Here is a 25,872-nt window from a genome sequence, read left to right as displayed (position 1 = left end):
GTCTATCGGAGAAGGGAGGTATGAAGCAAATGCCTCCGCGAATAATGCAAGCTTGGATGATTCGGTGGATGTAAGAGCCTAGATCAAGGAGCTCAAGGAGACGCTACAGGCCCATTTGAAGCAAGAGAAGCTTGAGAGACTGGCTGTCGAGAGCCGAGTGCGCGCATTGGAGACAGAGAGGTCTGAGAAAATTCTGCTTATAAAGGAGCAGTTGAAGCCGGAAGAGCTTCAGAGATGGGTTGCAGAGAGGCAAGTAGCTGAGCTAGAGGAAGAAGTTTTCGAGCTCAAAGGTCACCTGGTAAAGTACTAATCAGTGCATGAGGCCTCCTTGGAGAAGGAAAAGGGCAAACAAGTTGCGCTTAATCCTTTATACCATGAGAAGGTGGACCTGAGGAGGGCTGAGAGAGTGTTAAAAGAAGATAAGTATGAAATGGAAGTGGTCAAGACGAGAATTCTTGAGTTCATAGCAGTGAGTCAGCTCAGGGGAAGCATACAGGGTGAAGAAGCTGAAAGTCAGTTGTCCCTGAAACCTGAGCCAGATGATCATTTGGAGACCACTGGTGAGACGGAAACGTCTCGGTACAAGTGGCTCATAGATGTACCTGAAGATTTGAGAGAAGAATGCACCAGAGAGTCAGTGCATGAGGAGTTTAAGAAGGCCGTGGGAGCCTGTAAGGTGTACTCGACCTCAAAAGCTAAACAGCTGGTGGTCCTGTCCACAACCAAAGTCACAGTGAAGAGGGTGGCTATCTTAAATTACATGCACTGGCGATGTATTCGCACAAAGCGGTTTGTCCGGTTGAAGACGGAACAAGCCATTAGACAACTGGAACTTATGAGAAAAGCTCAAAGTCTGCGGAAAGAAGTCATCCGGGTGCCTCATGCCCTTGTAAGAAAGCTCATTGGGACAAATGGCCGAACCATGCAAATGATGATAAAGAAGTCTGGTGTGATGAAAGTAAGCAGTCCACGTGATCGTCAGGACTGGATACCAGATGAAGACGGCATGGTGTCGTTCTCCGCTGTAGGAACGGAAGAAAGTCTTGCATATATAGAGACCTTTCAGGATGTCCTGAGGATAGTGGGTGTGGGTTTAGAGGTAGTGAGACCTCCAGTAACTCAGGTCTGAGAGGCCTATACAAACGACCCAATAGAATACGGGACAGCACAAAGTCAGACCTGACCTTAGATACAAGGGCAAGTGAGTCACACTGCTGTATTGACCGCTCGGAGCGGGGGAGGTCTGACAAGGTTACGACTGACCGCTGGTAGCGGGGGAGGTCTGACAAGGTTAAGACTCGGAAATGTGACATGATGAAGTTTGTGACAATGACAGATAGTAGGTTCCCAAGGAATGGGCTAATGTTGAAGACTAATGTTCCTGGGGCTGAGCAGCGCAAATGTCAAGTACATGGTCTCTGTGTGAACTGTGGGTTATAATGATTGTGTATATTATGTGTTAAACCCCACAAGTTTGAACAGAGGGGGGGATATGTAATGCAGCGGCTTGCTGCATTGCTAAAATGTCCAGCGGGTGTTTTCTGACTGACCATTTACCTCCCCCTCAGGTGACTGATCACATGACTGTGAAATCATCACAGGTCCTGTGTGCACAAAATGATATATAAATCCTGGTGGTTTTTGAAAATGGAGAGTGAGACCTAGTGAGACCTGGAAGGCAGAGGCTGGATCCCTGTGTTTGGGATACCAGTAGCCTTAGAAGGCAAGAGGCCTGGTGAGGCAAGAAGCCTGGTCCCTGTGTGGGACTCCACTAGCCTGGAAGGCAGAGGCTGGATCCCTGTGTTTGGGACACCAGTAGCCTTGGAAGGCACGTGGCCTGGAGACTACGTCTGGGAAGCCTTAAAGCCACAGCTGTGGCAGAACCGAGCTGATAGAAGCAGCTGAGACCCAGCAAAGGTAAATCGGCGCTTTAAGTGAATATTGTTGCTGTACCTTGCTGAAGTCTGTATTTGAAGCCAAGCCGGCATAGCTGCCACTGAAGAGGCTCTAGGATACATGTGTAACATTCCTGTGAGCCACTGAGATGGACTATGCTATGAGCAGTTTATGATGTGTAATAAACTGCTGGTCTTCATATTACCAGAAAACGTTGCATGTGTGCTTTAATTGATCCGGTGAAGCGAGTACCCCCAGCGGGATGAATAGCGCTACCTTACAACTGGGATGGGACCAGGATGAGGGACATATATGTCAGGATGAAGGGCATATATGTATGTATATATATATATATATATATATATATATATATTCCAGGATGGGGGGGCCTAATCAAATCTTGCACCGGGGTCTATTGGACTCTAGTTAGTCCACTGGGGGCTCAGTATGAAAAAGGAGCAGCATTGGGTGTTTAGTATAGAGAATGAGCAGTATAGGGGCTTAGCATGGAGAAAAGGCAGCATGGGGGGCTCAGTATGGACAGGTGGCAGCATGGAGGAGCTCACCATTAAGGAGAGGCAGCATGGGGATCTTAGTATAAAGAAGTTGCAGCATGTGGGGAGTATGAAGCTTGGGCAACGTGAGAGGCTTAGTATGGCGAAGTGGTAGCTTGTGAGGTATAGTGTGAAGAGGGGGTAAAATCTGGAGAGGGGGAAGCAAGGGGGACAGGCTCAAGAGGTGGCAGCATGGAGGGGCCAGTGTGGAAGAATGTTTGGTGGGTATAATTCATAAGGGAGGTGTCACAGGTTTACCGCCACAAAGAGGGGCCAGAAGACAGCATCATCTGACTTCACATACTCCTGCACTAATTAGAAGCACTTCTTCATATTAAACAGTGCAGGTTTCTGTTAGCAGTGCAGGGGTTAAACTGTTCAGCTTAGAGTCCCTGGAACTTTCCTGCTTGATGATCTCAGCTGTTCAGTATTGGCCAATCCCTCCTCTTCTATATAAACTCGCTTCTGGCAATCTGGACTGCCTGTGTTCGTCTTATACTGCCTGGTGTGGAGTGGAGGTGTCAGTTATTGGGAGAGGCATTTGGAATGTTAATCTATGACTGTTGCTTGGTGTTTCAGCTGTGTGCAAATCCTCATCCTCTCCTATTTGGTTTTCCTTCCTTTTCTCCACGGTGTTCCTCTCTGTTTTATGTGAGTGCATATTTGTATGATTGGTATTTTCATTTATCCCTGTACGTCCTCCCTTGTTAGTCTGGTTTATGTATAGTTTGTGGTTTGTGTATATACATATACTATTACTCCCCACTTCCCTAGGTGGGGGATGTGGACAGATGTAAGACTGATTCAGGAGTTCACCATCAGAAGTAAACTGAGGAGCTGTAATAGCTAGGTCACCCCTAGTGTTAGGGACAGGGAAGGAACCCCTGTCCCCAGGTAATGCAACAACAGAGTAGTGACAGGAGGACAATGTGGTGGTTGGAATTTATAAGGGGGTCCTGTGTAGTTCACAGGGGCGGAAGTGTGGTCATAGTATATTAGAGATTATGGTGTAGTGGGAATATTTTACAGGAGTAGATAGTGTGGAGGCCATGTGGGGTGTTTTTTGTGTAGTGAGCACGAGGGGCAATTATATGCATAGCATGGGGATTATTTAGGGAACAGAATGGGTGGTTATTTTTTTTGGTGGCATAATAAATGACACTGTTATTTTTAGGAATACTATGTCAGTATGTGCCGCAGAAGGCCAAAGAAAAAGGAAGTCTTTAGAGTGGTTCCGGAGCTGTATTAAAGTTCTGATTGTGGTTCTGGTGATGTATTTATGTACTGATGGTTGTTCTGGAGCTGTCTTCATGTACTGTTTATGGTTCTGATGATGTATTCATGTACTGATGGTCGTTCTAGTTATTTATTGTTGTACTGAAGCCTATATTAATGTAAATGTATTAATCCTTAATTTATTAGACTTGATACTAAATCATTTAAGCGTCAATGTGCTGTCCGTTGCACACATGGAAAATGCGAAGACTGAAAACACAGCTGTCTAAAGGAGGCCATATTTGTGAGTCAAACAAGTGTTTGACTAAAGCCACCATACACTTTAGATAGCTGTCCAATCCTTCGGCTGACAGCTATCTTGCCTGACTCTGCCATATATAGGAGCCATGTTCTCTATAAAAAGGTGCTCCTAGACATCTTTGGTGGTGGATTATCTCTTAGAGAACAAAAGGTTCTCCATTCTGAAATCGGACATGCTAAATATTTATCTCTCCTGACAATTATCAGTCAGAGGCACCCATACACACTAAACTGTCTGCTGAACTTGTCTATATTAGAAGGTTTGGCTAACATTAGTAGATAAGGACCGATAGACATTAGATTATTTAAAGGTTATGAGTACTTTTAGGGCTTGTACATTTGACATCTGCGAACCCGGCGAGTATTTCATGTGGAAGACTCATCAGGACGTGAGGATGTCTTTGGAAACCTGAAGTGGTTAAAAGAAGCTTAAAAGACTGAACATATGCACAGCATGTTGTTTTTACAATACAGTGCATATGTTCATTCTTTTTAAGCCTTCACTTAGTGCTTTTTCAGATAAATTACGGAGCTTACACACCTAATATAAATGTTGTATGCACAAACCCTTAGTCTGACTTACTAGTAGAGAACTTAAACGTTTAAACTGCCTAGAGCACCATGAATACAAGATTCGGAGTTGAAGAGAAAATTCGATGAATATGTGAAATATAAGCCACTGAATAAAGACATTACTGAAAACAAGCACAGTATCTATCCATGCCAAGTTTCAGATTTGTTATCTAAAATAAGGACTGATTCCTAAGCAAAGAGTATGATTTTCCCAGAACAATTGCTTTGCCAGTGAAAATCATTTTCTGAGATTACTATTACTCACAACGAACAGCCTCAAGCTTACAACTACTCTAAACAAATTTGCATAGAAGGTCAATGGAAGTACTTTGCTAGGTTTGGGCAATTAATATACTGGATAAAGAGGAGAGTAGTAAACCAGTGAAGTGAAATTTGTCCTTACAGTTTTTCCCATAGTTAATAAACAGGTTTTCTGCCCCTTTATATAACTTTATGGCCCCAGTGTGGTATCAAAAATAAGAAATGTCAATAACTTACCTTCCAATTGCACGCCACTTCTCAGTCCCACTGGCTGCCTCCCGCCGGTCTCCTCTGTTTCTCTTTTGGCATTGTTGGTGTTAGGCTCAGTGAGTTGAATTCACAAAGCTGTTGGTCAGGGTGAACACAAGAACCCAGAGCATTGGCACAGTGGGATGGAAGACACATAGAACAGCAAGGACTTGAATGCACTGGAAGCCACAGAAACAGAAATGCAGATGAGGAGGAAAATGGCAGGTCTGAAGCAGCACAAAGTTGAAGGTAATTGAATCACAGCATATTTCAACGTAATTTAAACAGATTTTCATAACAGTTTGTAATGCGTGCAGCAAAAGATGTGTTAACGAGCAGGCGGCAAGGGGAATGTTAACCAGATGATCTGAGGGCTTGATGAAATCACAGGAGTTTGCAAAGATGTCTACAGTGTAGAATTAATAGTTTCTAAATATCAGTTCATAACTGCTTTAACCGACCATGTAGTACAAATGGTGGGTCAAAGGGAATCTGTCAGGTTTTTGCTATGAAATCTGAGAACATGACGTTGGGGCAGAGAGCCTGATTCCATTGATGTACTTACTGGCCTGCTTGGTGCAGTTTTGATAGATTCCTTGTTTTCTCTGCTGTATATGTAGCAGTTGTCAGATTGCTGTGTATAACCCCGCCGACACACCACTGATTGGCAGCTTTCTGTGTACTTTGTGCATTGTCTGCAATCTGCCAATCAGTGGTTTGGGGCAGGATTACACAAATAGGTTGGTCTGGCTTGCACGCGACACCTAGTCCTGCAGTGATAATCTCCTACTGACAAAACACTGATTGTATTGCACACAATCTAGTAAGTGACCCAACCCTGGAATCAGGATCTCTGCCCCTACATTATGCTGCGCTCTGATTAAACAGAAAAACCTGCTGAAAGATTCCCTTTACTCAGAAGCTGGAGTATTAACCAGCAGATCTAAGTATTTGCAGGAATTACAGGAATTTGCACTATTAGTTTTGTTGAATGCAACAAAAAACATTGAATAGTGAAAATTCCAAACAAACAGCAACTAAATACATTATTGTCTCAATTCTCAGACACAGAGGTGTGTCCAAGTAGGTGTTAAAAGTCATTGGAACGTGATGTCACCCAAGAATACAGTGCTACTTGTGAGAGCCAATATGGAATACAGCAAAAGTTGATGGCCATAGGCGAAGGAAATGGAGCTGAGCTCTGAAAACAACATAAATGCGAAACAGTTGGTATGTAACCACTGCAGGCAATCAGTGGTCATAACAACTAGCTGCAAATATCAAATGCCAACCACACTAAAATAGTATCAGAAGATCCACGAACCACGTGGTTGTCATTAAGGGCATGGCAAACAATTTTGTAACAGCATTTACCATTTCATTTTCCAGTGGCCACATAAAAATAATATTACAAAGAAGGCTGTGTTCACAATACCACTAAACACTTCTGTTGCCTTGTTCCATCATAGAAACAGAACAACAGAGGGCAGCTTGGGACGGATTCCTCATAATACGCACACCTAAGTCACATGACTGTCCACACTGACTATAATGAGCTCCTTCAATTGTCTGTCAAGATGTCCATCATATTTCACACTTAAGTTCTTCTTCTTAAGAGTCCATGATCAGGCCATCTCCTCAACATTCCTCTTTGCCCTCAGCCAATGGCATATCACAGATTTGAGCCTCACAATATGCCCTGGGCCAAGGGCGGAGAGAAATGTGGCGCCCCTGAGGGTTCGACCTCCACAGGGATGCTGCACTTCTCTAATGGAGTGTAGTGTTCCTCCTCTGAGGTAAGAACAGTGTGATAGTCGTGACCCAACCTTTGCATCCAACACCACATTTCTCCACCAGAGGGGGCTAGTATGCACTAGGTGCTGCTCCCCTGGTTACAGGGAGACTGGGGAACCAAGAGTTAGGGGAACCAGTTAGTGGGTGAGGGTGGAGGACTCACAATTTAGTGACACTGTAAATTTCATCTTTAATAAAAAGCCATCTTGGGTTTTGGTTCTTTGACTGCTCTTGAATCGCTCTTTGACTGTCTTTATACTGTCAATTGCGGAGGGTACTGTGATCTCCCACCCTAACGCGGATCCTGTGTGGGCCCGCACCGGATGGAGACACAGCCCTCGTGCCCCGGCCTTGGGACGAGGGGTAGGTTGTAGACAAGGAATGTCTCGACCCGGTCAAGGACCAGGACCAAGAAGGCCCGGAGCTTAAGAGTGTGGCTCCATAGCAAATGGATCCCGGCAAGGATGCAGACGGAGCGGTGTACGCCACCTGTCCTCGCCAACCTGATATATTCAGAGGGAGTCCGGCTGCAAGAGGGGTACCGGCCCCCGACACCCGACCTTGCTACTCCACGTCCTGGTCTGGAAAGCCCGGTAGGCCCAGAGGATCCCATCGGGTATCGGATGGAGCGGAGCTGCCACCCGTGCCCTTGTTCTGAGAGGAGCTCAGAGAGAGACCTGGCCTATTCGCACACACACGGACAGGAAAGGATTCGGTCTGTAGTTCAGAAACACTCTGGTGTAGGGTCCCGACTGAACGCTGGACTTACACGGAGGTTGTCGGACCCCCGTCTCTGGTGACCGCAGGACTCCGCGGGGAGCAGGGAGTCGCCTTCCTTCTGCCAACTCTAAAGTGAGTAAAGCCTTGGAAGTTCACCCCTATGGCCTCCGGACTGTTCATTCTGCGCCACACCGCGCAACGCGGCATCCGTTCTCCTCTACTACTACCCCCTCCATCCTGTAAGGTGTAAAAGGGTAAGCATCAAGGATCCCTTGGGACCTGCTGAGCAGAGTGTCTAGTGCCCAGACTCTCCATAGTATCTTTTCTAAGCTGACAGGTGCATGAGCCCTCTCCTGGACCCTGCAAACATTGCTTCTCGCAGACTGATGGAGCACGTAGAGTTGGGCACAGTGCTGTACAATCTCTGTGCCAGTGAGCATTAGCACTAATACATTGAGCTTCTTATAATGTGTGCTGTGGCTAAGATTTGTATGTTTACACATTGTATACAATCAAAGGAAATATGTGATGGTAATCTTTTCACTAGCGCAGGCTGAGTAATAGAGAACCAAATACCTGTATTTGCTATTTTGAAAGCAGCCGGTTACATAATTCTTCAAATATACTTAAAGGTGTGCATTAAGATAATCAGAAGATTAAAGATCTAAATTCAAACAGTACGCTGAGGCTGTCCCTGCACAATGATTATCATACACCCAGTGCGTGAACATAGCACGTATTACTGTTTCATTTTGGGGCAGCAGGAATCCAACACAACCACCCTTATTAACAAATTTACACCCACATAGCACTTTTATGAGCAGTTTTATTGCATGCATTTGCAGAAAATAAAATGCAAGCTTTTACTGTCCTGGATAAAACAAGCATATGTCAGGGAAAGTCAGGACGTGAAGAGCCATTATGGCGACGGTAGTTGAGACAGGGTGACACTAGACCAGACTAGAAGGTCTCCACTCTCCCCTTTCCCTACTGTCTGGGCTCCCTTTCCCTCTTACCTCTGTGTTGTACTAAGTCTTTCCCACACCTTGTGTGACATTATCGAGCACGTTTTGAAAAGGAAAAAAAAAAAACTGACATTTTGGGTTTTTTTGTTCTCTGCGTGATATTGTGAGTGGGCCATTTTTTCCTTTCTCCTTTGGTATGGGTTCAGTTGCAGAGCTTGCAGAGCAGCTGCACAGGCTGTATCTGGAGGTGAATGACCTCCGCGGTGAGGTACAGTAGCAGCATCAACGGCTACAGGTCACCAATATGGGGGTCTCTGCAGGTAGGCCTGCCCAGCCTGTACCCAAGATTGCCCTCCCGGACAGGTTTTCTGGAGGTAGGGACACGTTTTTTGTATTCAAGAAGGCCTGCAAATTGTATTTTGAACTTTGTCCCTATTTCTCCGAGAAGCAATGAGAAGCAACGGGTTGGAATTGTGATCTCTCTACTGCAGGGTGTTTTCTTTACCGCAGGACTGGGTTTGTCTCCAGTCTGTGGAGGGGGTTTTCGGGGCTCTGGCCCTTATCTGTGATGACCCTGAGTCGCCTTGGCTGTGTCTAGGCTACGTCGCCTTCAGCAGGGGAATTGGTCAGTGGAGACGTACATTTCAGAATTCCGTAGATGGGCATTGGATTCCAAATGGAATGACTCAGCCCTTAGAAGTCAATTTTGTGAGGGGCTTACTGAAAGGTTAAAAGATGCCTTGGAAGTATATGAAACCCCTCAGTTCTTGGAGGCTGCCATGTCTTTGGCCATAGGTGAGACCATGTTCTCTGGGGCCCTTTTGTCGGGGTTGTGTACCTCTGCCAGGGTAGCGGTCTAGGGGTGAATCAGTACTGGGGGAGGTGGAAGAACCCATGCAGTTGGGGGGTGTCTCTGCATCATACATCTTCCTGGAGATTCGCAAGAAAAAAGGCGTATTTTTTTTTGTGGGAAAAAGGGACATTTTGTTGGGACCTGTCCTTCACTCCTTAAACAAAAGAAGACTTGATTAACTCTTGGTAGCCTGGAGTTGGATAAACAAGGGATGCATTTGTAGCAAAACTGCAGTTCTCGCTTTGTCCTGAAAGCTGAGGTGGTGCTAGAGAGCAAAACTGGGAAAATTTCTGTGTTTGTTGACAGTGGAGCTGGAGTCAGCATGGTGGATGCTGAGTTTGTGAAAACTCATGGTCTTGCTTGCTGTAGTTTAGAAAAACCTATTTCAATTTTCGCCATCGACTTGGTGCCACTTGCACAGAAAGCATTTACTCAGATTGTACATAATGTAAAACTGAGGGTGGGGTCAGTTCATTGTGAAATCATCCCTTGCTATGTTCTGGAGAATCTTCTCACGCTGATTGTCTTGAATATCCCTTGGCTTGTTAAACAATCTGTTGGTGGATTGGTAAACCGGGGAGATTATTGAATGGGGAGATTACTGCCATGAGAACTGTTTAGATATTTCCTTGCTACTGTCTCTACGGAAATAATACCTGCTTTTCTGTCTGGTTTTGAGGACGTTTTTTCTGAGAGGGGGTGTCAGGATTTGCCTCCTCATCGTGCTTATGAGGGCTGTGGAGTCGGAAAGCCAAACCTGCGACTCCGACTCCTCAATTTCCCTTACACCGACTCCAACTCCGACTCCACGACTCCGACTCCGACTCCCACATACATTGCTTATATTTAAGTGAAAAATTTATTGTAGTACAATGTGAACATCAGACATTTAATCATTTTTATGATACAATAATCAAGATATTTATATAGAACATAATATATATTTATTGGAATACAACTTTAGAACACAAAACACTGTAATAAATTGTAAATATGTAATACACTATGTAATATCGATTACATATATACACTGCTCAAAAAAATAAAGGGAAAGCTCAAATAACACATCCTAGATCTGAATGAATGAAATATTCTCATTGAATACTTTGTTCTGTACAAAGTTGAATGTGCTGACAACAAAATCACACAAAAATCATCAATGGAAATCAAATTTATTAACCAATGGAGGCCTGGATTTGGAGTCACCACCAAAATTAAAGTGGAAAAACACACTACAGGCTGATCCAACTTTGATGTAATGTCCTTAAAACAAGTCAAAATGAGGCTCAGTATTGTGTGTGGCCTCCACGTGCCTGTATGACCTCCCTACAATGCCTGGGCATGCTCCTGATGAGGTTGCGGAAGGTCTTCTGTGGGATCTCCTCCCAGACCTGGACTAAAGCATCCGCCAACGCCTGGACCGTCTGTGGTGCAACGTGACGTTGGTGGATGGAGCGGAAAAAAATGCGGCACTACCAATTATTTTGCGGAAGTGCTGCGTTTTCGCCACCATTGACTTGCATTAGATCGCATGGATTACCCATCACTGTATATGTACATGCGCAATCCATGCGTTCCAATGTGCGGATGGTACCCAGGTCTAGAGGACAGGAGACTCTCCTCTGGACCCGGGTACCATAGAACCTGTGAAAAAAAGAATAAAATAAAAAATAATCATTATATTTACCTTTTGACGGCCCCCGCTGCGCTCCTCCTCTCATGCCGGCAAATCGCGATGGACTGAAGGACCTGCGCTGACGTCATAGTCATGTGACGGGTCACGCGACGCTGACGTCGGCAGGTCCTTCAGTGCAGTGTACCGCTATCTGCCGGCAGTCAGCACCGAGTGAAGCGAGACTCCGGGGGCCATCGGAAGGTAAGTATAGATTTATTTTTTTATTTTTAACCATTCTTTTACGGTCATACTATATACTGTAAATCCATGCCGTTTGCATGGATTTATATAGTGTGACCAAGTTGACAAGTTCTTTCCAAGTGATGCTAAAATCGCTTGGAAAGCGCTTGACAACCTGCATGCGGAAATGCAAGTGAAGAACGTTTCACATCCGCATGTCCCTGGCAGGAAAAATGCATGTACAATCCGCATGCGTTTTTTGTGCCAGGGAGATGCAGAAATGCTCATGAAAAATCCAGAGCATTTCTGCATCGTGGGCATGTAGTGAGCTGGCCGGCTCTGGCTGTTCTGTGATAATTGATATAGAGCCTGTTACAGAAGTGATTACACAGGATGATGTTGCCACCTTGTGGCCAGAGGTTGCACCTGCACAGGGTGTGATGACAGAGAAAAAGACTGAGCCTCCTGTGTCCCGCCCTAGAGAGTCACGTGACCAAAGTGGGAAGCAGGAAAAAGCGCGCGAAGAGTCTGTTGTGGTCTGTAAAAAGAGCCAGGACGGTGTGCAGGCCCTCGTGTGTGGCGCAGGAGAGACTCTCAACTTGATTTCTTCTATCTGACACCATATCCTCGGAGCCTTCCCCAGCTTCTGCACTGCTGAAGGATTCAGCTGTTACACTCCCTGCTACTGGAGTGTGGACTACATAAGGGGACCCACCAGAGCTTCTATCCGGATCAGAGAGACTGTAAGCAGGACCTCTGGCGAGAGGCCGAAGTATCCCTTCCTTTCTTTCCGCGAATTCTGCTGTTCCTGTTTTTTTTTCCGGCTGGGACGCCCTCCTGCAAAGACAGACAGGCCTGCGACGGGGGACACATCCTTCTGGAGTAAAGGACTGGTAACGTGTGAGTAGGGACAGTGAGGGTCAGCTTATCAGTACACGTTATTACTGTGCATATTTACGGGTGTCATTTATTGTTTTTCTTTGCTGTGTTAAAAATGTATACGAGTAAAGATACGGTTATCAAGATAGAGTCTGTGTGTGGGGATCTTGCTGGGCCAGATCATAGATACCAATGCGCGGCCTTGCCCGCGGTCACTTCATCTGGCGTAGTCGGCAGGATCTGTGACCAACAGGATTCCCACCCAGGCCATGTGTACAGTCAGAAACCCCCGCCGGTGTCTATTGTGAATCAGGTCAGGAAATTTGGCGGACGAAACTACCCTGTACCAGAGTGGGCAGAACAAGTCCGGATACTGGGGGAAATGTATAAAATTGACCCTAAGACCTTGTCAGAAATGGCGGTACTGATGCTAGAGGGGCAGGCATGGACGACAGTCAGACTGGAGACGGTCAGGGGCCAGCGTACAGTAGATGATTTGGTGCGGGTGCTGGAGAACACCTATGGGCCGACCACATACCAGGGAACACTGCGACACATGTTCTTTAGACGGACGCAGCTTGAATGGGAGGATATTACCCAATATGCGAACGCCCTTCAGGTACTCCTTGAACAAACCTGTGGAAAAGGGGAGCAACTAGCTGGTATGGCTTCTCGTGACCTGGTACTGAGAGACCAATTTGTAATAGGACTGAGAGACCAGTATCTTAACCGCACGTTACAGGACTTGATCCGGATGATGCCGACTCTTACTTTTGCTGAAGTCAAATAGGAAGCCATAGAACGTTCAAGGGGACCCGTCATGGATGTGGGGATTCAAGGTGCTGCGTGCAGATCCATATCTGACATTAAAAATCCGAACAGTGACACGGAAGACCTGAAACAGATGGTAGCAGACTTACAGAGACAGATATTGCAGTTAACATTAGACCGACAGGGAGACCAGCGAAGACAGCCTAGTCGTCCCGTGGGACAGTGTTGGTCATGCGGTGATCCTCGCCATAGGGCAAATCGTTGTCCTCAACACTTCCCTCTGCAACAACCTCCATCGCACCAATGAACAAACCCTCAGTCACCCCAGCGAAGGGAATTTCGATCAGACCAGCGAATGGAACCCCAGCCTCACCACAATGGCCGCCGTTAAACTAGACACCCCTTCAGCTGAGGCTCGCGCAGCAGGGGAGGCCAAGGAGAGGGGTGTGGAAAAACAGTGCCGATGGCGGAGTGCTCTTGCCGCGAATAGCCCGACACTTGAAGTTGTCCTGGAAGGAATTGCCGTACAGGGACTGATGGACACCGGGTCACAAGTGACCACGATCTCTGAACAGTTTTACGAAAATTACCTCAAACCAAGAACTGCTCGTGACCCAGACACCTCCATTAAGATTATTGCGGCTAATAATCTACCCATTCCAGTGACCGGAGTTGCTTGGATGGACACAAAGGCCTGCGGACAGGACTTAGGAAAACGAGGGATCGTCATCGTCAAGTAAGGTTTCGGCTCCGAGACCCCAGTGATAGTTGGAATGAACATCTATAAGGACCTGGATCTTATGCTGTTGACAAGAAAAGGACCCAAATACTGGCAGAAAGTCACCAAACATAAGCCGACTCGTCTGGCGTTCCAGCGCGTAATCCGGACCGTTGGACTTCAACAGATGGCAGAGGAACAACTACCCCTAGCCGCCATTACGGTGCCACGCCGTACTCGGATTACTTTGCCCGCTGAAAAAGAGACAGTCATTTCGTTACCCCTTAACACCCACCGACAATTTGAGGGGGTTGAAGTGTTGATCGAGCCGAGGACCCCAAGTGGGGGTAAGCTAAACCCACTAGTTGCTTGCACTCTAGCCGTCGTGAGGAACGGGAGAGTCCCTGTCAGGCTAAACAACACCGCAGACGTAGGCCTAGCCCTTGAAGCCGGCACTCAACTTGCCCGGGGTATATGCTCTACCCACGGAAGTGAATCCCATTGGGCCCCTAGAATTCACCCCGTCTGCAGAAGGCGACTGGATGGTAACCGTCTCAGCCATAAACGCTCAAGTAGACGATGAAGACATTGGGCGAAAACTACGGGAAAAAGTGTAGCTAGACACGTCTCAGTACACCAAACAAGAAGTGTCTCAAGTGGAGGAACTCCTGCGGGAACACCAAGACTCCTTTGCAAAGCATGACACAGACTTTGGGTGTACCACCAGTATCCAGCACGAGATACCCACGGGCGATACCCCCCTATCCGCGAGAGGTACCGGCAGATACCACCTCAGCAATACCAGGAGGTGAAAAGCCTGTTAGAATCTATGCTACACGCCGGAGTGGTACGTGAAAGCCAGAGCCCGTGGGCTGCACCCGTGGTGATAGTCAAAAAGAAAGATGGTTCCCTAAGGTTTTGCGTGGACTACCGTAGGCTGAACGCTTGCACTATCCGGGACTCATATCCACTTCCTCGGATCGAAGAGTCACTGACCGCCCTGAAGAAGGCCAAATACTTTTCCTCCCTAGACCTGGCCAGTGGATATTGGCAGGTTCCAATGAGTGAGAAGGACAGGGAAAAGACCGCCTTCATCCTTCCCATGGGCCTGTATGAGTTCGACAGGATGCCGTTCGGCTTGAATAACGCACCGGGGACCTTTCAGAGACTAATGGAACGCTGTCTGGGAGACTTCAACTTTGAGTTTACGCTGATATACCTTGACGACATCGTGGTATATTCTGCCACCTTTGAGGATCATCTTCATAAGCTTGGCCAAGTGTTCCAGCGCTTGAGGAGACACGGCTTGAAGTTGAAGCCCAGCGAGTGCCATCTGTTCCAGCAGGAAATCGACTACTTGGGCCACCGGATCTCGGCCGAAGGTGTCCAGCCCTCTCCGGAGAAGATAGCAGCCGTTCAAGAGTGGCCGCAGCCAACTACCATCAAAGAAGTCCGGGCTTTTCTGGGGCTGGCAGGCTACTACCGTCGGTTTGTCAAGGACTTTGCTCGGCTTGCTGAACCACTGCATGAGGTTCTCCGAGGGACCACGAACAGCCCCAGAGGATGACGCATCAGTTGGGGGCCTGACCGAGAAAAATCCTTTCAGGCACTTAAGGATGCTCTAACATCACCCCCTGTTCTGGCATATGCAGACTACACATTACCGTTTCAGTTGCACACCGATGCCAGCCTTCAAGGTCTAGGGGCGGTCCTCTCTCAAGTTCAAGATAATAAAGAACGCGTGATTGCCTATGCCAGTAGGTCTCTCCGTGACACCGAAAAGAATCCCGTCAACTACAGCTCCTTCCGCTTGGAACTCTTGGCTCTGACTTGGGCTATGACGGAGAAATTTGCCGGCTATCTGACAGGAGCAGAGGTGCTGGTCATGACGGACAACAATTCTCTTGCCCACCTAGAGAATGCCAAACAAGGGGCAATGGAACAGCGCTGGATGGCCAGGCTCTCTAGATTCCAGTACAAAATTAAATACAGAGCGGGGAACGAGAATCAGAATGCTGACAGCCTGTCTAGAGTGACATCATCCCCGCCAGTGGGGGACTGGGATGAAGAGTTGGAGGAAGATGAGATGCCTGACTCTGCCCGGCTCGCAAAGCAAATAGAAGATAGCCGCCAGTATGCGGTAGGAGGGATTGAAGCCGTAGTGGGATCTCCCCTGTCCCAGCAAGAATGGGCCAAGCTTCAAGATCGAGATCCCGAGCACGTCTTACTGAAACAGTATGTGAATAAACAAGAGAAACCGCCCTCCGAAGTGAGAGCCCGACTATCGACCGGAGCCTTGGCTCTGCTTGCCCAGTGGGATCGGCTGATCGTGAAAGATGGAGTCCTGTGTCACAGGGCCCTTTTATCCAATATGCTGGAGGAGTGTTTGCAGATTGTCGTCCCGGTGCAGTTGGCCCATGAGATGGTGGGCGAAGCTCACAGGAGGAACGGCCACTTCGGCATAGACAAGACCCTCCGGTGGACCCAGCAGTTCATTTTTTGTCCGGGGCTCCGTAAGTTGGTTGAAAACGTCTGTCAAGCATGCCGTACCTGTGAATTCCACAAGTCCGCGGAGCAGCGTGCCCCCGTCCAGACTATTAAGACGTCGAGGCCCCTCGAGCTGTTGATGGTGGACTATCTGTTGATCGGAACGGCGAATAGTGGCTACCAGTACTGTCTGGTGATCGTGGACCACTTCACGAAATTCGCTATTGCTGTTGCTACCAAGGATCAGACTGCTGAATCAGCTGCACAGGCTATCTGTCAGCAATTCGTTCGGGTCTACGGGTGTCCGGAGCGGCTACACTCTGATCAGGGGGCTTGTTTCGAAGGGCGAGTCATTGAAGAACTCCAACGGATGTATGGAATCAAGAAGTCCAGGACCACCCCTTACCATCCACAAGGGAATGGCGCGTGTGAACGCTTTAACCGGACCCTCTTACAACTGATCCGGACTTTGGCTGAAGACAAAAAGCCCGACTGGCCTCGATTCCTCCCGGAACTGCTGTGGGCCTATAATAATCAGGTCCATTCCGTCACCGGATACACCCCATACACCCTTCTCTTTGGCCGTCCAGGCAAAGACATCCATGAGTTGCAACTGTCTAGCTCCGAAGAAGATACCTGTGGTACCTATCCTTCCTGGCTACAAACACACCGCCAGAGAATGGAGACTGTCTACCGGCTAGTAGGCCGACAAATTCAGGATCAAGTGCACGCTGACCCACTTCCGGTACAAGAAGACCCACTGAATGTAGGTCAACTGGTCCTAGTCCGAATAAAGAAGCCGCAAGGGAAACTCCGGCCCAAGTGGGAGACCGAAGTCTATTGAGTAATTGGACAGCCGTACCCCGGCGACCCCGTCTATCGAGTGCAGGGCGAAGACAGCGGCAGCATCCAAACTTTGCACCGTAATATGTTGCGCCCCTGCCGTTCCCAGCCTGACTCCCCTACTGTGATACCTAGAGAGATGGATATCACTAATACTGTCGGAGACACTGACCCCGGGGATGTAGAGACTGAATGCATGCCTACCCCTGTCCGTCCGACTGACGCACTTGAACCGATTACCTCCTCTACTGACATGTCGACTGGGAAAGAGAGTGGGGTGACTGATAGTAGAGAGGGGATCCAACCCGTTAGGCGGACAACGAGGACCACTGCAGGGGTACCTCCAGGGCAGTCCTACAGAGACCAATATGTGTGGCCCTCTTCCCAGCCGCCCTCTGTCACATCCGCAGCCATCGCCGCCCTGGAGCCGGTCGTTGGCAGGGACTGCCAACCTTTTGAGTGGGGGGGCGTGTAGTGAGCTGGCCGGCTCTGGCTGTTCTGTGATAATTGATATAGAGCCTGTTACAGAAGTGATTACACAGGATGATGTTGCCACCTTGTGGCCAGAGGTTGCACCTGCGCAGGGTGTGATGACAGAGAAAAAGACTGAGCCTCCTGTGTCCCGCCCTAGAGAGTCACGTGACCAAAGTGGGAAGCAGGAAAAAGCGCGCGAAGAGTCTGCTGTGGTCTGTAAAAAGAGCCAGGACGGTGTGCAGGCCCTCGTGTGTGGCGCAGGAGAGACTCTCAACTTGATTTCTTCTATCTGACACCATATCCTCGGAGCCTTCCCCAGCTTCTGCACTGCTGAAGGATTCAGCTGTTAAACTCCCTGCTACTGGAGTGTGGACTACATAAGGGGACCCACCAGAGCTTCTATCCGGATCAGAGAGACTGTAAGCAGGACCTCTGGCGAGAGGCCGAAATATCCCTTCCTTTCTTTCCGCGAATTCTGCTGTTCCTGTTTTTTTTTCCGGCTGGGACGCCCTCCTGCAAAGACAGACAGGCCTGCGACGGGGGACACATCCTTCTGGAGTAAAGGACTGGTAACGTGTGAGTAGGGACAGTGAGGGTCAGCTTATCACTACACGTTATTACTGTGCATATTTACGGTTGTCATTTATTGTTTTTCTTTGCTGTGTTAAAAATTGACAACCACAAAAAGTCCCAATGGTATCCATGGGTTTATAAAGTATCATATCCAACTCGAGGGCAATGTATCCAACATTTGTATAGGGGATGACCCATCCACACACAAAACTGAAGAGTATTAGAGATATATTAAAATATTAAATTTTATTGAGATAAAATTAAAACAAAATAAAAAACCAAATTTCAGAAAAATAGGGAGCAATCCCCAGAGTGTTCAATACAAAAACAAATGAATTGAATCTACATACCAAATAATGACATAGTATGCCGGCAACAAGTAAGCCCATAATAGCAATGAAATAACATGTATAAGTTACATAAGTCCCATTATAGCATAATAAAGCACGGCAATGCTCAGTAGGTACAAATTGCAAATCACGGCAATGTTCAATGGGTACAAATTGCAAATCACATTCCAATGCTGATAAAAGAGCTTTACCTGAGGCAGGGCTATTAGAATGAACACAGGGGGGCTCCCAGAAACGCTCCGACGCACGTTTCGTTCCTTCTTTATCAAGGAGCCAAAAAAAAATGTATACGAGTAAAGATACGGTTATCAAGATAGAGTCTGTGTGTGGGGATCTTGCTGGGCCAGATCATAGATACCAATGCGCGGCCTTGCCCGCGGTCACTTCAGGCACATAGCCTAAGGCCTGGAGAAACTGGCTGGTGTGATGAGCTTTAGTATCTTTTACTGCCAGTGTCTTGGTAACAATTTCTTTGTTGTCACAAACATATCGAACATTGATGGCAAAATAGTTCACTCTGTGACGTGTGCAGGCATCCATTTTAAGAAACATGAAGCATCTTTTGAGAGTCTTTTTAAGATCTTCCTTTTGTTTAAGGGCTTCTTCAATCACTAATTTTCTAATACTTTCTCTTTCCAGAGAAACACCAAGTTTGCGGGCCATTTCTCCATTAAGAGCTGTAAAAGCTGGTCGTGCAAATAATGATAATGGTACACCGTCCTTCACAACAAGCTGGATGAGCTGTCTTTTAAACATATCTGCCCCCCCTGCCCCTCGCTGGCTACGGCCATGATTCACACACAGCGTTTTTGCGGATCCGTTTTTTGCAGTAAAAAGCAGTGACTCTGGGCATCCCAGCAAAGTCAATGGGTTTCAAGATATGACATTCAGACATCGTTTTTTGGGCACAAAAACGGATCCTCACAAAGAATGAGCATGTCAGTTTGTGCGGCGTTTTTCTAATCTGCTTTTGCTATTGAAAACATTATCTATGAGCTCAAAAACCTTTCAGGTGATGCGGTTTTTTAAAAAGCTGGTCTGCTTTTGCAGCTGAAAAACGTATCCTCAAAAAACGCAGCAAAAACGCTTTGTGTGAATGTAGCCTTAGATCAGGAATAGAACAGCCATTTATAGGACATCTCATAACTTTCCCAAATTCCTATGGGAAAATATTCAGCACATTCTGCATTGAACTACTGTACCCAATTTATTATATATTTTAGGAGTCGGAGTCGGCCAATTTTATACCAACTCCGACTCCACCAAAATGAGCACCGACTCCGACTCCACAGCCCTGCTTATGACTGTCCTATTTACCTGACCCCCGGAGCTAAACTATCAAAGTCCAGACTGTATAATCTTTCTGGTCCTGAGAGACAAGCCATGAAGGATTTCATTGCGGAAAGTCTGGAGAAGGGATGTATCAGACACTCATCTTTGCTTGTGGCGGCAGGGTTCTTCTTTGTGAAGAAAAAAGATGGCGGTCTACGTCCCTGTTTAGATTTCTTCCTTAAAGAATCATTTTGCCACTGCACCTATACTCAACCTGATGTTTCTCAACCCTTTATTGTGGAGGTTGATGCGTCGGATGTCGGGGTTGGGGCTGTGTTGTCTCAGGGTTCGTCCCCTGGTAAATGGCGTCCATGCGCCTTATTTTCTAAAAAATTGTCTTCAGCTGAGAAATTATGACATAGGTAATAGGGAACTTTTGACGATCAAATTGGCGTTCGAGGAATGGCCATTGGTTTACATAATAATATGTAAACTTTTGACTTTTGCAGTAAGTAATAAAAATGGCTTAAAACATTCTCGCTCTCATTATTCTGGCATTTGGCAAATATTAAAAATTATGGTAATCCTAATTGACCTAAAACAGGAAAGGTTTATTCTGATTTCATGTCAGATATTGAGAAAAACATGCATATGTGTCTTTTACTATAGTGTATGTAAACTTCTGGTTTCAACTGTACATATGAGCTCCAGAAAGAAAAGCCCAGAATGATCACACATGCAGACATACACGAATAGTACGCTGACAGGCACACGCACACATACATGGTACGCAGACATGCAAGCATGCACACACACAGTATGCAGGCATGCACACACTCAGTACGCAGACATGCACACACTCAGTACGCAGACATGCACACATGCAGACACATACACACACATGCACATGGTACACAGATATGCACACATACAATACGCAGATACGCACATACAAACATATACACAGATACGTACACATACAGACATACGTACATATTTGAACACAAATTCTTAAAAGCACATATAAAACAGACACTTAAACAACAGAATATAACTCCAAGTAAATCAAACTTCGGTGAAATCAAACTGTCCACTTAGGAAGCCACAATGATTGACAATCAATTTCACATGCTGTTGTGCAAATGGAATAGACAATAGATGGAAATTATTGGCAATGATCAAGACACTCTCAATAAAGGAATGGTTCTGCAGGTGGGGACCACAGACCACATCTCAGTCAGTACCAATGCTTTCTGGCTGATGTTTTGGTCACTTTTGAATGTTGGTTGTCCTTTCACACTCATGGTAGCATGAGACGGACTTAACAACCCACAGAAGTTGCTCAGGTTGTGCAGCTCATCCAGGATGGCACATCAATGCGACCTGTGGCAGGAAAGTTTGCTTTGTCTGTCAGCGTAGTGTCCAGAGGCTGGAGGTGCTACCAGGAGATAGGCCATTACACCAGGAGACGTGGAGGGGGCTGTAGGAGGGCAACAACCCAGCAGCAGGACCGCTACCTCCGCCTTTGTGCAAGGAGGAACAGGAGGAGTACTGCCAGAGCCCTGCAAAAATACCTCCAGCAGGCCACAAATGTGCATGTGTCTGCACAAACGGTTAGAAACCAACTCCATGAGGGTGGTATGAGGGCCCGACATCCACAGATGGGGGTTGTGCTCACAGCCCAACACCGTGCAGGACGCTTGGCATTTGCCACAGAACACCAGGATTGGCAAAGTCGCCACTGGTGCCCTATGCTCTTCACAGATGAAAGCAGGTTCACACTGAGCACATGTGACAGACGTGACAGAGTCTGGAGACGCCATGGAGAGCGATCTGCTGCCTGCAACATTCTTCAGCATGACCGGTTTGGCAATGGGTCAGTAATGGTGTGGGGTGTCATTTCTTTGGAGGGCCGCACAGCCCTCCATGTGCTCGCCAGAGGTAGCCTGACTGCCATTAGGTGCCGAGATGAGATCCTCAGAACCCTTGTGAGACCATATGCTGGTGCGGTTGGCCCTGGGTTCCTCCTAATGCGGGACAATGCCAGACCTCATGTGGTTGGAGTGTGTCAGCAATTCCTACAAGATGAAGGCAATGAAGCTATGGACTCGCTCACCCATTCCCCAGACCTTTAGTCCAGGTCTGGGAGGAGATCCCACAGGAGACCATCCGCAACCTCATCAGGAGCATGCCCAGGCGTTGTAGGGAGGTCATACAGGCACGTGGAGGCCACACACAATACTGGGCCTCATTTTGACTTGTTTTAAGGACATTACATCAAAGTTGGATCAGCCTGTAGTGTGTTTTTCCACTTTTATTTTGGGGGTGACTCTAAATCCAGACCTCCATTGGCTAATAAATTTGATTTCCATTGATGATTTTTGTGTGATTTTGTTGTCAGCACATTCAACTTTGTATAGAACAAAGTATTCAATGAGAATATTTCATTCATTCGGATCTAGGATGTGCTATTTGAGCTTTCCCTTTATTTTTTTGAGCAGTGTATATATATATATATATATATTGGAACAGCACCATTTCACATATACTCACAGTGGGTGCCAGGCCTCCAAACAACCTGTCCAAATTGCATCTTAACAGAAAAAATATATTAAGTCAGCAATCCAAATAGATTCAATCCTTAGAAAAAATGGACTTTATTGAGCCCAAATGGCAACATTTCAGTTCACAGAACCTTTCTCAAGCAGAGTTCAAGTGCAAATGGTGAAACATTTATAGGTGCAATTTGTGATTATCATCATTACAATTCATTAACATATATAAGTCTTTTTCACAATAAATTAGTGCAGAATATATTCTCATTACTTCCACTTTGTTTTACATCATTTGTGTCAAACTTAATAAAGTTAATTTTTTTACATTTCAACAGTTCATTCTCCATATAAAGTGCCAAGTGACTAAATTGGTAGTAAATAGTGTCAGGTGCATCTCCTAAAATGGGGGTATGACTCACCCTTCAGCAATCTCACATATTACATGTTTTCTGTTTGTCACACTGTTCTCGGCATCCTCTATTCCACACTGCGCATGTCTACCATGATCCACCTTGAATTCCGTCATGTGACCAGAGCATTAGTGACCCGCCTATACGGTGATGTCACTGGGCATGCGCATTACATTTGCGATGCTGCGGTCGCCATCTTTGAAAAGGTCTACTGTCATATATAGAATTCTCATTCAATCCTGCCATTTTCTGGTGAAGTGCCGGCAATCAAACACTGCCAGCAGTCATGCACAGCTGCTGGGGGAGTCGCCCGGGCCCCCATGGCGAGTAGGCCCCCCTGGTGGTCCAGGGCTCCGACACTTGCCTGGGTGCGCCGGGTGCTGATGCCGGCCCTGCTTCCTCCAGTACTGTTGTGGTCTCCCACCAGTGCGCCTTCTCCTCCATCCAGTTGGGCATATGAGCACTGCTGCTAATCAATGTCTGCAGTCATGACCAAATTGTCATTACTGTTGTCAGTGGTTGGCAACAGCGTCTCATTATATACTGTATATATATATTGTGACAAAGTCACTGGTAAAGTACTGGAGGGGAGATATGCTTCACTGAGGCTATTAGCTTCAGTGATGTGAAACCTAGAAGATTTTTTCTAGCACACTATGTGCTGAGAGGGGTTAATCAGCCATTTTTAATGGGCTAGGTTTTATGTGAACAGCTGTAGAGCGGGTGGGAAGCTGTTCACCATATCTCCACCCCATGGTGTGGTCTGGGATATAAAAAGCCAGCCTTTTTAATTGTTAGGTGTTCAGTATCTGGAGAGGCTAGCTCCGTAAGAGGAGCTTGTGTTTGTGCTAATCTGAACCTTGAGTTTTGTTAACCCTGAGTGGCCAGACCGTGGCAGACGTAAGGACTGTGCTGTATATTTTTATTTTTTGCTTTGCCATTATGCCAGAAGAGCCGTGTTTATTTTTATGAACTCTACAGTCATGGACAAAAGTATTGAGAATGAGACAAATAGTAATTTTTCCAAAGTTTACTGCTTCATTTTTTGTAATGGCAATTTGCATATACTCCTAAATGTCAAAGAGTGATCAGCTTAACAGCAATTACTGTACTTGCAAAGTCAATATTTGCCCAGAAAATGAACTTTAACCCCCAAAACATATTTCAACATCATTGCAGTCCTGCCTTAAAAGGAGCAGCTAACATCGTTTTAGTGATTGATCCATTAACACAGGTGTGGGTGTTGATGAGGACAGGGCTGGCGATCAATCAGTCATGATTAAGTAAGAATGACATCACTGGACACTTTAAAAGGAGGCTGGGTCTTGGTATCATTGTTTCTCTTCAGTTAACCATGGTTATCTCTAAAGAAACACGTGCAGCCATCATTGCACTGCACAAAAATGGCCTAACAGGGAAGAGTATCGCAGCTACAAAGATTGCACCTCAGTCAACAATCTATCGCATCATCAAGAACTTCAAGGAAAGAGCTTCCATTGTTGTCAAAAAGGCTCCAGGGCGCCCAAGAAAGACCAGCAAGCGCCAGGACCGTATCTTAAAACTGTTTCAGCTGCGGGATCGGACTACCAGCAGTGCCGAGCTTGCTCAGGAATGGCAGCAGGCTGGTGTGAGTGCTTCCGCGCGCACTGTGAGGCGGAGACTCTTTGACCAAGGGCTGGTTTCAAGGAGGGCAGCAAAGAAGCCACTTCTCTCCAGAAAAAACATCAGGGACCGACTGATATTCTGCAAAAGGTACAGGGAGTGGACTGCTGAGGACTGGGGCAAAGTTATTTTCTCTGATGAATCCCCTTTTCGATTGTTTGGGACATCTGGAAAACAGCTTATTCGGAGAAGAAGAGGTGAGCGCTACCACCAGTCTTGTCTCATGCCAACTGTAAAGCATCCTGAAACCATTCATGTGTGGGGTTCCTTCTCAGCCAAGGGAATTGGCTCACTCACAGTCTTGCCTAAAAATACAGCCATGAATAAAGAATGGTACCAGAATGTCCTCCAAGAGCAACTTCTCCCAACCATCCAAGAGCAGTTTGGCACCCAACAATGCCTTTTCCAGCATGATGGAGCACCTTGCCATAAAGCAAAGGTGATAACTAAATGGCTCATGGAACAAAACATAGCGATTTTGGGTCCATGACCTGGAAACTCCCCAGATCTTAATCCCATTGAGAACTTGTGGTCAATCATCAAGAGACGGGTGGACAAACAAAAACCAACAAATTCTGGCAAAATGCAAGCATTGATTATGGAAGAATGGACTGCTATCAGTCAGGATTTGGTCCAAAAGTTGATTGAGAGCATGCCAGGGAGAATTACAGAGGTCTTGAAGAAGAAGGGGCAACACTGCAAATATTGACTTGCTGCATTAACCCATTCTAACTGTCAATATAACCTATTGGTACTCATAATATGATTGCAATTATATTTCTGTATGTGATATAAACATCAGACAAACACTAATAAAAACCAGAGGCCAGCAGATCATGTGAAAATATAATTTTGGTGTCATTCTCAAAACTTTTGGCCATGACTGTATACTGGTTTATGCCATCTTTTTAATAAACCAATCAGAAATTTAAAGAGACAGTATTCATTGTCTACCTCCGTGTGCAACCGAGTGAGCCCATCTACCACAATATATATGTGTATATATATACAGTACAGACCAAAAGTTTGGACACACCTTCTCATTTAAAGATTTTTCTGTATTTTCATGACTATGAAAATTGTAAAATTGTACATTCACACTGAAGGCATCAAAACTATGAATTAACACATGAGGAATTATATACTTAACAAAAAAAGTGTGAAACAACTGAAAATATGTCTTATATTCTAGGTTCTTCAAAGTAGCCACCTTTTGCTTTGATGACTGCTTTGCACACTCTTGGCATTCTCTTGATGAGCTTCAAGAGGTAGTCACCAAAAATGGTTTTCACTTCACAGGTATGCCCTGTCAGGTTTAATAAGTGGGATTTCTTGCCTTATAAATGGGGTTGGGACCATCAGTTGTGTTGTGCAGAAGTCTGGTGGATACACAGCTGATAGTCCTACTGAATAGACTGTTAGAATTTGTATTATGGCAAGAAAAAAGCAGCTAAGTAAAGAAAAACGAGTGGCCATCATTACTTTAAGAAATGAAGGTCAGTCAGTGCGAAAAATTGGGAAAACTTTGAAAGGGTCCCCAAGTGCAGTTGCAAAAACCATCAAGCGTGTTACGGGTCCGGGTGGTGGAACCTCTGTGCCGTGGTGCAAGGAGGGACCCAGAG

Source organism: Phyllobates terribilis, unplaced genomic scaffold, assembly GCF_046119375.1.
Source record: "Phyllobates terribilis strain yellow unplaced genomic scaffold, ASM4611937v1 Scaffold_11__3_contigs__length_659146591, whole genome shotgun sequence".
Classification (NCBI taxonomy): domain Eukaryota; kingdom Metazoa; phylum Chordata; class Amphibia; order Anura; family Dendrobatidae; genus Phyllobates; species Phyllobates terribilis.
This window is presented reverse-complemented; position numbering follows the sequence as displayed.